This window comes from Coenobita brevimanus, chromosome 65, assembly GCF_032717465.1.
Source record: "Coenobita brevimanus isolate Jiangsu-jjx chromosome 65, ASM3271746v2, whole genome shotgun sequence".
In the NCBI taxonomy this organism is placed as follows: Eukaryota; Metazoa; Arthropoda; class Malacostraca; order Decapoda; family Coenobitidae; genus Coenobita; species Coenobita brevimanus.
Genome location: NC_137018.1, coordinates 41,456,596 through 41,471,167, shown reverse-complemented (window position 1 = coordinate 41,471,167; position 14,572 = coordinate 41,456,596).

The following is a 14,572-nucleotide window of genomic DNA, read 5'->3' as shown; positions in this document are numbered from 1 at the left end:
GACAAGAGAAGGAACGAGAGGAGATATGGGAAGAAGAATGAGATGACAGTAGGAAAAGGCAATCCAGTGCGAAGGAGCAAGGAGACGGAAGGTAAGAAAGGAGGAGAAGGAGGAGGAGGACTGCATGGATATTTACACAAACCGTCATTTCTATGTGACCATGCCTTAGTAATGACAAAAAAACATCCTCATGGCCAGTATACGAATCATATTTTAAAAGCAGGATAACTAAGCAGAAAGCACCCCCAACTCTTGAGACTCTGCCGTAGGTTTCATGAAAATAGGTACGCTAAAAGAAATACCCTGAATGACTGAGATGCATAAAGGAAACTGCATTAGAACCGCATAAAAGGGAAGACAGTAATCCTAAAAAACGAGGATGCAGAGTGACACATGCCGGTAATTACTAGGAATGATCACTCCGATCATGTCTAAGATTCTGAGTTTTGTCTACGTTACGCCGATACCCAGGGAGTAACGAGGTAAAGTCGTACGCCCAGATGGTTAGAACAAGGGATTCGGCGCTGCTCTTAAAATATTACTCTTGAAGGAGCTACCTAACCCATTTTCAATCAAGTCATGTAATCGTCTTGGACTATAGGCCTACTAACTACAAGTAAAAATCATAACGATAGGTGAACTCCAAGTACACTGAAAAAGTGCTAAAATGTTTACCTTGTCCCGTATGTAATAGCGTAAAAATCTAACCAGATAATGGCGAGATTCGAATCCCTTTTGGCAAACATCACTGGTGAAGACATTTTTGGCATTATCTGTGTCAGCAGTACCCTGTCACAACCAACCCTCTGGCTGCAGGGTGTCTTTAAGTTGTATGAAATCGTGCACCTCTAACTAGAATAAAATACGCAGTTCTTTATTCCCAGCTAAAAGGTTAATCGTGCTTTTTTTTTTTTTTTTTTTTTTTTTTTTGCCTAAGTTTCTCATTATTACAGTAAAATCGTTCAATGTTAGCAGTACTAAAAAGTGAAGTATTTTGCAGCTAAATGGTGAAGCTGTTTCCAGATGTGTGTGCAAATATAGATGTGTCTTGAGCAAATATACAGAAATTAAAAGCAGTGTACTTGATTCCCTCGTAAAAGACGTCTGGATACGGCGTAAAAATCAAATTAGCTTCATTTTAAGACTTGCTACTAAATGTGGGACTTAAACTTGCTGTTCTACTCCTTACACTTTAATCTTGCCCCGTACCCCATGGCCGGGCTATAAAAGTGAAGGGAACAAAGCTGCACTACACAGCTACTCCAAGTCTATCTAACCTACCTGCCTATAGTCAGATGCCTTAATCCCAGAGAATGTGGCTTCAAACAAATTGCCTCTAAGTCTTCGGGTCCTTCGCCATTAGGCTGCCTTTTCTCCAAGTCACACTACCTATATTCATATATCAGTACCTCTACCCCACCCCTCCACCTTACTCATATGCACTTTCCCAGTCAGTTCCAAGTGCGCCTTTCAACTTCTCCAATCGGATGACATCAATAATACCACAGTTAGCCCTAATGTTTAGTTTTCTGTAACAGTTGCAGAGCAATGCTTTCGCTTAGAACCACCTCCTCAATTTCCTTCATCCCCATTATCATCATCACCATCCGTCTGGAGAAATGCCGCGTTTTGCCCAGTCCTAGCAAGCTGTGAAGTGGAAAAAAAAAAAAAAAATCCTTATACTTAATCTAATGATCTGGCGATGAAAAAGAATATACTGTGAAGGTCACTGGATGGAAGACAATAAATATGAGGTTTATTTTCCCGGCCTTGGCTGCGTCAGTATAATACTGGGAGAATATTTATTATACTGATGGTCACATTTATATCCTTGACGCTCTAATTTATTTATTTATTTATAGTTATTTATCTGTTTATGTATAGTTATTTATTTATTTATTTAATGTCCTGACATTTCATATTTACATTACCGGTATTTATTCCAGTTACCGACAAGTGGCATCTGACATTTATTTACGCTGAATAACGTTTCTCAGATGACCAATCGACTGTTTTTTTTTCTCTCTCTCTCTTTTAAATCTTGCTGTAACTTTATTCTGTTATTATCGGTCAAGGAGGAAGAGGAGAAAGAGGATAACAGAACAAGTGAGTGAGAGAGAGAGAGAGAGAGAGAGAGAGAGAGAGAAGAGGAGGAGGAGGATTACATAGGAAAGCAAACGGCATCAGACCTTATGGTCCTTTCGAGGCTGCTTGTTACAGAGAAGACTATGACTGCAAGATCTTACTCTACATGCTGAAGGATAAGGATAGTAATGCAAGAAGGCTCCCCCCACCCCCAAACCCTCCAGGGAAAAAAAAAAAAAAAAAAAAAAAAAAAACACCATGCAGCATGGAAAAACTGACATGGAAATTTCACAGGAAAGACTGGAAAGGAAGTCACATTCTATAGTACTTTATCTATAAGCTACCCGTCTGAGTAACCTGAATGAGAAAGTAATCAAATAAACTAATAGTTACGGCATGACATAAACGGGTACGTTGAGTTAATGGGGCGTCTGTAGACATAACGTGGAAACTACACAATGCACAGTGCGGATGTTTAGGGATGGTGCGGCAGCCTTGCCTGGCGCTTTTAAGGTAGGCAGCAGTCAATCAGGCCCTAGCTCCGTTCACTCCAGTGAGACAAGGAACTCTCCCATGTTGGACAAGTACACGGGTTTCCTCCTGTAGCAGTGACCCCTGGTACATTAAAAAAATCCCGATGATGGTCACTTGTCTAACAGGGACCCTCAGTGATTCACAGCCCATCACAGGTCGAAAGTAAAAGTAGCGACTGTTAACTCACGGCTATCTGTGCAGATCCTAATCTGTGCTTATATCACTTTCTTTGCATTGGGGAGATTGAAAAATATATAAGACGGGGTGCCTTATAGACAAAGGGGGACTGCACAGTGCACAGTGTGGATGTACAGTGCACAGAGTGGATGTTCAGGGGTGGTGTGGCAGTCTTGCCTGGTGCTTTTTAGGTAGGCCGCAGTCAATCAGGCCCTAGCTCCGTTCACTCCAGTGAGACAAGGAACTCTCCCATGTCAGACAAGTACCCAAGTTTCCTTCTGAAGCAGTGACCCCTGGTACATTAAAAAAAAAAAATCCCGATGGTGGTCACTTGGCTAACAGAGACCCTCAGTGATCAACAGCCCATCGCAGGTCGAAAGTAAGAGTAGTGACCGTTAACTCAGGGCTATCTGTGCAGATACTAATCTGTGCTTCTATTACCTTATTTGCATTGAGTAAATTGAAAAATGTATAATGACGTGACGCGACGCTATGTACGGGTATGTTAAGTTTACGGGGTGTCTTGTAGACACGAGGGGACTGCACAGTGCACAGTGTGGATGTTTAGTGGTGGTGTGGCAGCCTTGCCTGGCACTTTTAAGGTAGGCAGCAGTCAATCAGGCCCTAGCTCCGTTCACTCCACTGAGACAAGGAACTCCCCCTCGTGGGACAAGTACACAAGTTTTCTCCTGAAGCAGTGATCCCTGGTACATTAAAAAAATCCAGATGGTGGTCACTTGGCTAACAGGGACCCTCAGTGATCCACAGCCCATCACAGGTCGGAAGTAAGAGTAGTGACTGTTAACCCATGGCTATCTGTGCAGATCTTAATCTGTGCTTATATTACTTTATTTGCATTGCATAAATTGAAAAATATATAATGAAGTGACGCGACGCTATGTACGGGTACGTTGTTTACGGGGTGTCTTGTAGACAAAAGGGGAATGAACTTACACGTATGGTAGCTATAAAAGCAAGTTATTCGGACAGCAAAAGAGTCAGCTGAGGGTTCTCATGCAAATACTTGTCTATTTTGTTTTTGAATGTCTTAACTGAGATACGGTATCTGAGGGTAAACTGTTCTAGATATTTACGACTTCGTTGGAGAAGTATTTTTGCTTCATGGGATTGGAAACGCTTTCCCATGATTTTGCAGCCATTACTTCTGGTTTGACTCGACTGGTCTATTTCAAAATTTTTATTCATGTCTAAGTTGTCATATCCTTTCATGATTTTGAAAACTTCAGTAAGGTCACCTCTTAACCTGTGCTTCATTAAGCTAAATAATTTAAGTTCTTCAAGGCGTTCCTCATATGGTTTGTTTCTAAGTCGTGGTATTTTTGTGATTCTTCGCTGTATTTTCTCTAATTTTTCTATGTCGTTTCTGTAGTACGGAGACCAGAACTGCACACAATACTCAAGATGGGGGCGCACTAGTGAGTTGTGCAAGGCAAGTATGACTATTTCCGATATAAACTCGAAAGTTCTTCCAATAAAACCCACCAGTTTGTTTGCAATTTTAACCGCCTCGGTGCACTGCTTACTCGGTTTTAGGTCATTTGATATTATCACACCAAGATCCTCTTCGTTGTCTGTACTTGATAACTGGATATTAATTATTTTGTAATTCACATGGACGTTGTTACTTCCAATATGAAGAGGAGGAGAAGGAGGAGGAGAACCTCAACTTGGGATAAAAGACGGATGATAACATGTAGACAATCGACAAAAGAAGTACCGTAGTTACCGGTACATATATAAAACAAGAGAACACTGATGCATAAGAGAAAAGAAAGTGTAAGACCATGATGAGACAATGGAATGAGAGGAGAACAGAAGAGTGGGAAGGGAAATACCTTTATGCTGTTCAGTAATATGAGACTAGGAAGCTGGTAGTCGAGAGAGAGAGAGAGAGAGAGAGAGAGAGAGAGAGAGAGAGAGAGGAGGGGGTTAAATTTTGAGCAAAGGAGAGAACAAAGAGGGGAGGGACGGAAAGAAGAGGAAGTAAAGGAGTGGAAGCGACAACAATGATTCAGTGGTGGAGAGAGAAAGGTGAGAAGGCGACGAAAGATGAATACAGAATTAAAGCGGGAGAAGAGGGAGGACTTAGCAATACGAGTCATATAACCTTGTATATATATATATATATATATATATATATATATATATATATATATATATATATATATATATTTATTTATTTATTTATTTATTTATTTATGTGTGTGTGTGTGTTTATAAAAAGGAAAAAAAGCGAATGAGAGGATATAATACGACACAAGCTGAAGAAAGTAAATAAGTACAGGTAAAATGGGCATCAGATCATTATTCAACAGTATGTCATGGGAAACGACGAGAACGCTATCATTACCGTATGCAACACTCTTATCACTCACCTCACTGGACAAGTACTGGTACAGAGAATCATTCACACTACTATGAAAATCAACTCTGGGTGTGGCATTGTGGGTATTCTTCTCATAAAGCGAGCGTTATCCTCTAGGGCTGGTTTAGGCAAGCCGGTAAACAAAAATATCCTGGCTTTGGTAATGCGTCCCAAACTATTTCAGACAACAGACTCGTCTTCATCTACAACTATATCTACCAAAACTAATCCAGCAAAGAAGTTATAATACCGCACTGTTTAGGATCTTACTGCACATCATCGTTATCAGTACCAAAGAACAGCCAAAACTAATCTCCAGTATGCACAAAAACAACTACACATAAGACTGAGCCGTGCAGTTCTCTCGTTCTCGCCACAGAACCTCACCCCACCCCATCTCTCACTCAAATCCTTTATATCAAAACTGAGAGCGCCAAGGTGTGAACAATCACCCAGATTTTGACGATAATTTCTGAAGCATGTGATGATACAACATACGGTATCTGACCTTTCTACTTGCCGTAAGGTGGGCCAAAGGCTGATTATATCTAGCAATTGCCGGCGTTCCATAAAAGATCGTCAAAAATTGGGGTCTCCTAATATTTTCGCGCACTCAAGTTTTACTAATAGTCACCTTACAATGTTCTCATACTCATCTCACCTTAAAAATCCTCTCTCACTCACTCACTTTTACTCAGATCTTATGACCCTAAAAATCTTTACAGGTCTACTCATATAGGAACAAAAATTACGGTACCTAACTCTTTCACCAGTAGCAACCCAGACTTACCGAACTTCATTTCACAACAGGCCTATTCCTCCCTCTGTCTTGCCTTACGCACTTCATTTTAGCACCACACTTTTCTTTATTAACAGTGCGATTAGGTTACTATAGTTGTATATAAGTTTATCTTCCTTTCTTGGTCTCTTAACATCCCAATCACTGTCGTTTCACATTTCTCGATACGTTCAATAATCATTCTATTCTATTTGTCTATTAATCCATCCGTTTACCCAACTACCTGTCATTATTATATTCATTAATCCATCCATCTGTTCAGTAATCCATCCATTTGTTAATCACGATATTATTCCACCTAGGCCTAAAACTTTTTCCCTTCCATGCCGTCAACAACTTCCCCTCCTCCCGCTTGTCTGCACTGTAGCCAGCACCCGTATCCTCTGATCCCTCATACTTCACTGATATCCTCTTACCCCACTCTCACTCACCATGCCTTCTCGTATTATAATACTAGCATGGCAAATGACTGATGTTGTTAACCCACTGAATCAGATGACGTCTTCAACTGATGTATTCTTTTAACCTCCAAACGATTTTAATTAATTTTGGGAACACCTTTTGTAGTGTAGGGATTATGTGAATGCCATAACTACCTACGGTTTGCCCTCCAGTTCGACGTCTCTTTAAAGTCACTAAATAAAACCGTCTGGAATAAACAAGCACGAAAACAGTCAAAATTACACCATCGCACAGACGATATTGGCCAAAGAGTACCCAGGACCCACACAATAACTTCAAGATAAATCTCTGACATGGGGGAGCCCACTTCATCTTTTTCTGTCCTCGTTACGATTCCTTTCTCATACACGATGGTCAGATCTTAGCAGAATTAGACTTTTCTTTTTTTCAACAGAGAACATTGTTAGGTGTCCATATGCCTCCTGTTATCTGTAATTCCTGTATAACCTAGTCCTACGTACTAGCTCACACCAGAAGAGAGTGAGAAGGCGGATATAGGAAGGTAGAAACAAAGCGCCATTTAGAATACCGGTATCTATCTTGATCACAAACGTTGCTATAACAAATGCCTTCTGTACTCTCAGATACACAGAAGCTGCAACAGGGTAAAAACTCTGAAAGGAACCAAACAGCCGTAGAAACAACAGCCAAACACCAGCTCAAAACACAAAGTCCACCTTCAGCATCTTGTTTCAGTAATACCCCGGCCTTCGGTCAGACTGGGAGAGCCATCAGGGCCAGAAGAAGCTTATAGAATTACCGCTAAACCTCCTCAAGCGGCAAGTGATTCGAATCCTCCTGGCCTGAGTCGTTCACCAACAGAGAGGGCCCGCCACTACCTGGAGGGCCGGAACCTGAAGTCAGTATTCGTGATACAAATAACACAATATTAGTGCGACTAAATATGCAAAATAAATCGCTAAAGAAGATGACCCAGTGAAGCTCCTACGTACAAAGAAACACAGCTCAAAACTCCCTAACAAGAACAACCATCCTGAAATATACACCATACTTATTCTACGTCCATGACCGCCCAAGAGAACAGAATTATCCCCATCCAAACACATTTACTACGAACATTAAACACGGCCAAATGAAAAATCGTCAGCGGTGTAAGTAGCCTAATTAAGAAGTTACGAGAAAGCATAGATACTTTACAATTTTACACTACAATATGCTGGAAAGTATTCACAGCTACAGTTAGAGCCCATGCTATACATATACCTCCGGGGATATTAACGCTCATAGGTAAAAGCTTCTCGTATCTTTCATTGTCAGAGAGAGAGAGAGAGAGAGATCGGACTAGGCTGTTCTGAAATGAGAGACAGAGGATGGAGGGAGGATCAAAGTTGGGATGGAGTGAATGGGATGAGATCAGGAGAGGATTGGGAGACTGGGAAGAGAAAGGGAGTGGAGTAAGAGGAGGGGGTGGAGTGGGAGGAAGGTTGAGAGGAGAAGGGGAGAGGGTGGATTGGAAGAAAGGGGTGGAATGGGAGGAAGGTTGAGAGGAGAAGGGGAGAGGGTGGATTGGAAGAAAGGGGTGGAGTGGGCGGAGAGGAGATGGAGTGGGAGGAGAGACAGGGTGGGTGGAGTGGCAGGAGAGAGGATGGAATGGGAGGAGAGGGGGTGTAGTGGGAAAGGAGGGGAGAGCGTGGAGTGAGAGAAAATAAGGTGAAGTAAGGTGGAAGAAGGGTGGAACGGGAGAACTGGGGAAGGAGCGCGTGGAGGTGGAGATGTGGAGAGAGGGGGATGAGAGGAAATAAAGACTGTGGAGTGGGAGGAGAATGGGGGAGGCATTTGTGGTCAGGGGGAGCTTTGTTGTTACTTGACACCACACACACACACACACACATATACACGGAAACACATACTTACATACTTGCACTAATATATACATGCACAAACACATATATATACTTTAACACATACACAAACATATAATCATCTCACAAATACACACACACACACACACACACACACACACACACACACACACACACACACACACACACGGAAACACAAACATACACAAACAATTATATATATTGATGCACGAAATACATACCGTATATACTTGAACACACACACACACACACACACACACACACACACACACACACATCCACATTTAACACTGACAATCACACTGGCCAAACAAACGTGCAAACATGGCCTAAACCTATACAAATACAAATAGGCCTACACACACACACACACACACACACACACACACACACACACACACACACACACACACACACACGCACACGCACACACACACACGTACACCACATACCTAACCGAAATTCAAGAGAACATGTCTTTTTTTCGCAACAGTGGCATGTAAATTTCGCACTAATATTGTTCTTTTTCCTCTTTGTTTCACTTTAAGCACTATGAGAGGAGAGGTTTTCAGAATCAAGCTAGGCTAAATAGAAATGTGACAGCTGAAGAAACCTAGATATATATACAAGGTGTCCACAAATTATCTTTACAACTTTAAAAAATATAAAAACTACAGATATTTAAATAATTTCAAGCGGTCTGTTGATACTAATGAAAAATAAAAAAAGAGAATTTAGTACACTTCTACGTGAGCACCATCAGTAGCACCAAACAAATGGTACATCTTTTCCAAACCAGCCTTTAGGAAATGTTATGTTTGAGACCTCACAACAGCCAGACCTCAGTGGTGTACCATCCTGCTTGAAGACGATGGTTGACGGCGGTGTTCAAAAGTGATAACAAAGCATCATTTAAAAGTGTCAAGCTAAACATCTGCTGCGTAGGTGTCAAGGTTTTTAATTTTGAGGACACCTTGTACACTTATGAGTACACACAACATACAGGCCTGTACCAGCAAACATATTGCTATAGCTTACCTATACCGGTACCGGTGCACATACACACACGATGGTAGCCTTGATACACAAAGCCTACAAGTACCCACGGTATATACAAACACGCAATAACTCTAACCAGATTACACATGCGCACTCTGAACTGGTGCACCATTTGCAATGTATGTATATATGTACTGTATGTATGCATGGCAGGAGGAAAGCAGACCTAACAAGAAGAAAGGTTACGATCGGTGACTAAATCTACCCGGCAATGGAATAGGATGACACAAGCGGGGCACAGACCAAGAAACGCTAAGAACGGCTAAGGTGGGTGAGAAAATACCCGCTAGCTATAGCTTATGGGAATTTGGATGCAGTGGCGGAAGAAGAAACGGGACACCAACAATGATGAGGAAAGCTAAGGGTGGATAAGTGAATATGAGGTACAGAGGAATGAGGATGGAGTGAAGAACCGCTGTCATGTTAGGTGTAAGGTTACCGTGCTTTTTTTTTTTTTTTTTTGTGGCGCGGTTGTCTTTGATCAAGCCTCAGAGATATCGCGTCAGAGAGAGAGAGAGAGAGAGAGAGAGAGAGAGAGACGACCACCAACTTGTCCTAGGCCTATCTACAAATTAAAACAAATCAGACAGGAGGCTATCAGTTTTAGATCCTGTCAAGATACACCTTATCCCTTGCATTCCGACCTGCTACCTTTCTATTTCATTCTGACTCGAGTTGTTGTTGGTGGTGTTGGTGTTGGTGGTGGCGGTGATGATTATTTGCTTTTTCTGACACTCTTTTTCTTTCACTTTATTCCGGTTATCCCCACACGATTTACTTGGGAAAAACTTGCTTCTGCATAAGTTTTCAGTGATCTTTAGTCAAACGCTTGGACTGTTAATTATCAGCTCTGTATTGTACTTGACTAACTCCGAACGATTTCATTCAGCTTACGAAAATTAGCCACTGCACAGGGTTTATCAGCTTCACTACGACGACAGAGTTTTCCATTCTCAGTACCGTTTAATGATTTGCATTCAGATGTTACTATGAGAAATAATGGAAAGGAAGGGATTAATGCAGTGTTTTTAAGTCCGACACTAAGAGAATAATGTAGTACGTCTGGTGGTAGCAAGACTAAAAATACACAGGCGTCTTCGTGCTGAACGGCTCAACAGCATCAAAACTATGAACAAAAGAACTAAACAACTATTCTTTCTCCTTCAATTGTACCGTCTCCAGGAACTTCTGTCCATCACGTCTTCATCACAGTTACCGGTACCTATCTCTCTCAGATCTCCACTCATCTTACTCTCTCCATCACTATACCAATCTCCCTCATACTTCTATCCATCTAAATTTCCTTTGATGCGTTTTTGTTTTGTTTTTTAACTTAAACTGTGTTTAACACTATTTGGATAAACTTGCGTCTCAACTCAAACAGCTATCATACACTTCTCAACCAAACTAGTGAATACTATATATATATATATATATATATATATATATATATATATATATATATATATATATATATATATATATATATATATATAAAATCACCACTGAAATATCTCAACATAAAATTTATCTCCCACAGAATCTCTCCGTAAAGACTATCTCCCTGCGAACCTTTGACCCTAACTATTATTACCCCTTTGCTTACTTGTACGAGTTAAGGGCCTAACCAGCTCATTAAGTCCCCTCACAGCCCTCCCTTCCAACCACACACTCCAGCACACAGACCACCACAACAAAAACACCAGCAGCAGCAGGACGTCCCAGAGAAGCACCTGTCACCACTGGTCACTTGGAGCCGTAACCATAAACTTTCTTAATCAGTTTTCAGAATACTGTACACTACTCTCCAAAGAAATTCGCAGTGATTTATTAGATATAGTTTCTTACTTTTTACAGCTTACTTACTCTAGTTTCCTTGTTTTGTGTGCCAGTCCTAGTTGTGTATGACTAATGACAAAAGCAGAAACCAGCAACCTTATACCAGCACATACAAGCTCAAGAAAGATCATAAATACTAGAGCTAGTCTATTCGCGGGTGGTGCGAGGGCGGAGGGGGAGGGGGAGATAGGCCTATAAAGATGAGATGGGGAGAGGATGAGGAGGTTGTGGGGGAAGGGGAGGGGGGTGGGATGGTGGACAGACGAGCCGCTGAGACATTCACAGTGGAAATTTAGGGCCGCTTTGCCTTAGGCCTGGACCCACTGGCACGTCTTAATTCCTTACCACCATACCATGTACTTCTGACTCCGGCAGGTTAATTTTCTGCTTAACATTATTTACGTAAAGTACTGTATGTCGCCAGGTAAGTACTAACTGTAAATATGACAACGGCAAGATTATAGTTATATAATAGGCGAGACGCATATGAGGAGCCCCTAGGCCCAAGGTCCAGACTTTTTTTTTTTTTTTTTAATGTGCCCGACTCTGGGCATTGGCTTCACAGCCTGCCCTCAAGGCCCAATAGTCCTCCTACATACAATACACCTCTACATGTCACCACTTCGGCGCTAACACCCACCGTCCATATTGAATACATGCTAGGGCTATCTCATACAGGACTGGTGTATTGGTATTAGCGGGGGTATTTTTACATGTCGGCGGGTCTTCTGGTAGATCAACAGAGTCTGATTTTAAGAATTCAAATCCTTCAACTGTTCCCTGCCCCAGCGGGGATTTGAACCTGGGTCCGATAGGACTGCAGGCCACCTCTCTACCGATTGAGCCACCGCTCAATTCTACACGGCACAGCCCAGGAGGCTTCGCGTTACCTATTCCTTAGTGAATTACTCTCTCGTACTGTATTCGTGACACAGCTACAAAGGGATGTTAAGGCACAACGAATATAAATCGCTCAGGAAGAACTGCTACGAAATCTCCACAGCCACTGACTGTACGACTCTACTGTACGCCTAAGTTATCGGTATTCATATGTGTATTCACATCGCACTTATACCGGTGCATATGTCACATGTTGCACACTACATACTGAATGCTGAGTTGTAACAACAGATTAATACTAGAATTTAATAACAGTCTCGAGGAAGTGCTGTGGACAGGAAATTGGGCCGTGGCATTATCCTCTTCTGACACTGAGTATGGCGTCTGGCTGTATAGACAGACAGCTGCGGGGGAAAACCGCTGCAAAAGGACGAAAATCTCGGCCAAGTCAGTGTGAAAGAACTATAGTTACACATATGACAAATACACTTACCGTACATCTACTATATAAATAGACTGCACACGTCAACACTCAAACAATGGAACACACACGTTGTACCGTAAGCAATAAAATCATCGATGACTATAAAATAAGAATACCGGTAGGCCACACTACGTGCTGGTATTTATCAACAAACACGTAGCGGTATGTGTGTATATACAGTATATATATATATATATATATATATATATATATATATATATATATATATATATATATATATATTCATTTATTTATTTATATCCATGATTATTAGGCTACACACAAAGTAACATGCATACTGTACACAGGCATAAGGTATTGGCATATACGAGTATAATATACTGTATATAACTTACGCATATAGCAATACAAGTCTTGGCGCGCGCGCACACGCACACACACACGTCACCTCGGTAACTCAAGGTTAAAACACGATCAAACATTTTTACACACTATGCATAAATTTCCATACACCTACACCCTTACAAGCACGTATACACACACACACACACACACACACCATACATGGATATGCACACAAGGCACCTGTATCCATATGCACACACACAAATAAACACATGACACTGGCCCAATATACGTTTACATGAAACTGAACACAACACTCATGAATATGAATACAGACCTATTCACAAAACACCTGCACCACACACACACACACACACACACACACACATGAGCAAAATGTACTACACGCACATAAAATAAAAAAAATATAAGGAATACAAGACAACTGGATTCACGTAATATATGTACCTACACGGCACTTACACCAACGTAGCCTACAGACATGACATGCAGACAAGGCTACACGAGAGAGAGAGAGAGAGAGAGAGAGAGAGAGAGAGAGAGAATTATCGCACCAAATTTTAAACTGCAGCATCACCGAAAATAACTAACGGACACCATAGCACTGCCTACATTATGTTACACCGGTTGATCTAAACTTAAAATTTATAGGAACCTTTGCTCTCATAGGAATTAAAACTTTTTTCAAATTAAGTACAATAACACGTAAACAAATAATAGTTTCTCTCTCTCTCTCTCTGAAGGTGAGGCAGTGGGGGGAGGCGAGAGACAGGGGAATCAGCGCCTTCCTTATCAATCATTAAAATATATCCTCGGGGGTCCAGACGGGTAACAAGGAATGCTGGTGGGCCCAAAGAATTAGCGGGAGATAAATTTTTCGACGTAGGGGGAATAAACTACTATCGCAGGTGAAGACAAAAGAAAAATTAAAAAAAAAAAAAAAAAAGTAAAGAAATACAGAAATTATTTAATGGCCGAAAAAATTTGTGGGAGCCGAATTTTCCAACGTAGGCGGAATAAATCAAGATCGTGGATGAAATGGACAACACAGGGAGGAATTAACCCTTTCCGGCTCCTTTGACTTACTCAACTGAATAAAATCGTCTGGCGTCGGTAGGAATGTACTAAAACTGTGCCCCCCATGCAAAGGGTAACTGGAGACCATATTAATACTTCCAGGTTCCTATCATTCACTCAGTTAAATAAAATCCTCTTGCGTGAGCTGGAATAGAATACCGATACTTGCATCGTCCCGACCATGAAAGTTTAAAAATTAGAGGAATAAATAACGGAAGAGTGTTATGATTATGGCTGACAAACAGGTTACGGTCGAAGAAATTGAAATACAAGGAGGAATTAAAAATAAATGGGGAAACGCAAAAAAAAGTACTAATTAGCCCTCTCACGGTGGTGTCAGCTCTAGTATTCTACGCCCACAAACGCCAGGGATTTTATTGCGAGTTGTAGGAGCGTCGGACAAGTTTAGTCAATGAGTCATCAGTGAGTCAGAATGTTAATGTCACCATTAAACCTTTCAACGTCGGGACAACTCCAGTATTCTATGGCCGCTAACGCCAGACTATCTCACTCACGCTAGTGAGTTACAGGAGCATTAGTGTTACGAAAGACGAAGTAAATAACCCATGTCGATGATGAAAGGGAGAAAAAAGTTAGGAAATACGAAAGAGGGGAATACAAAACTGAACAGCAGACCTATAATAATTAATACAGTATTA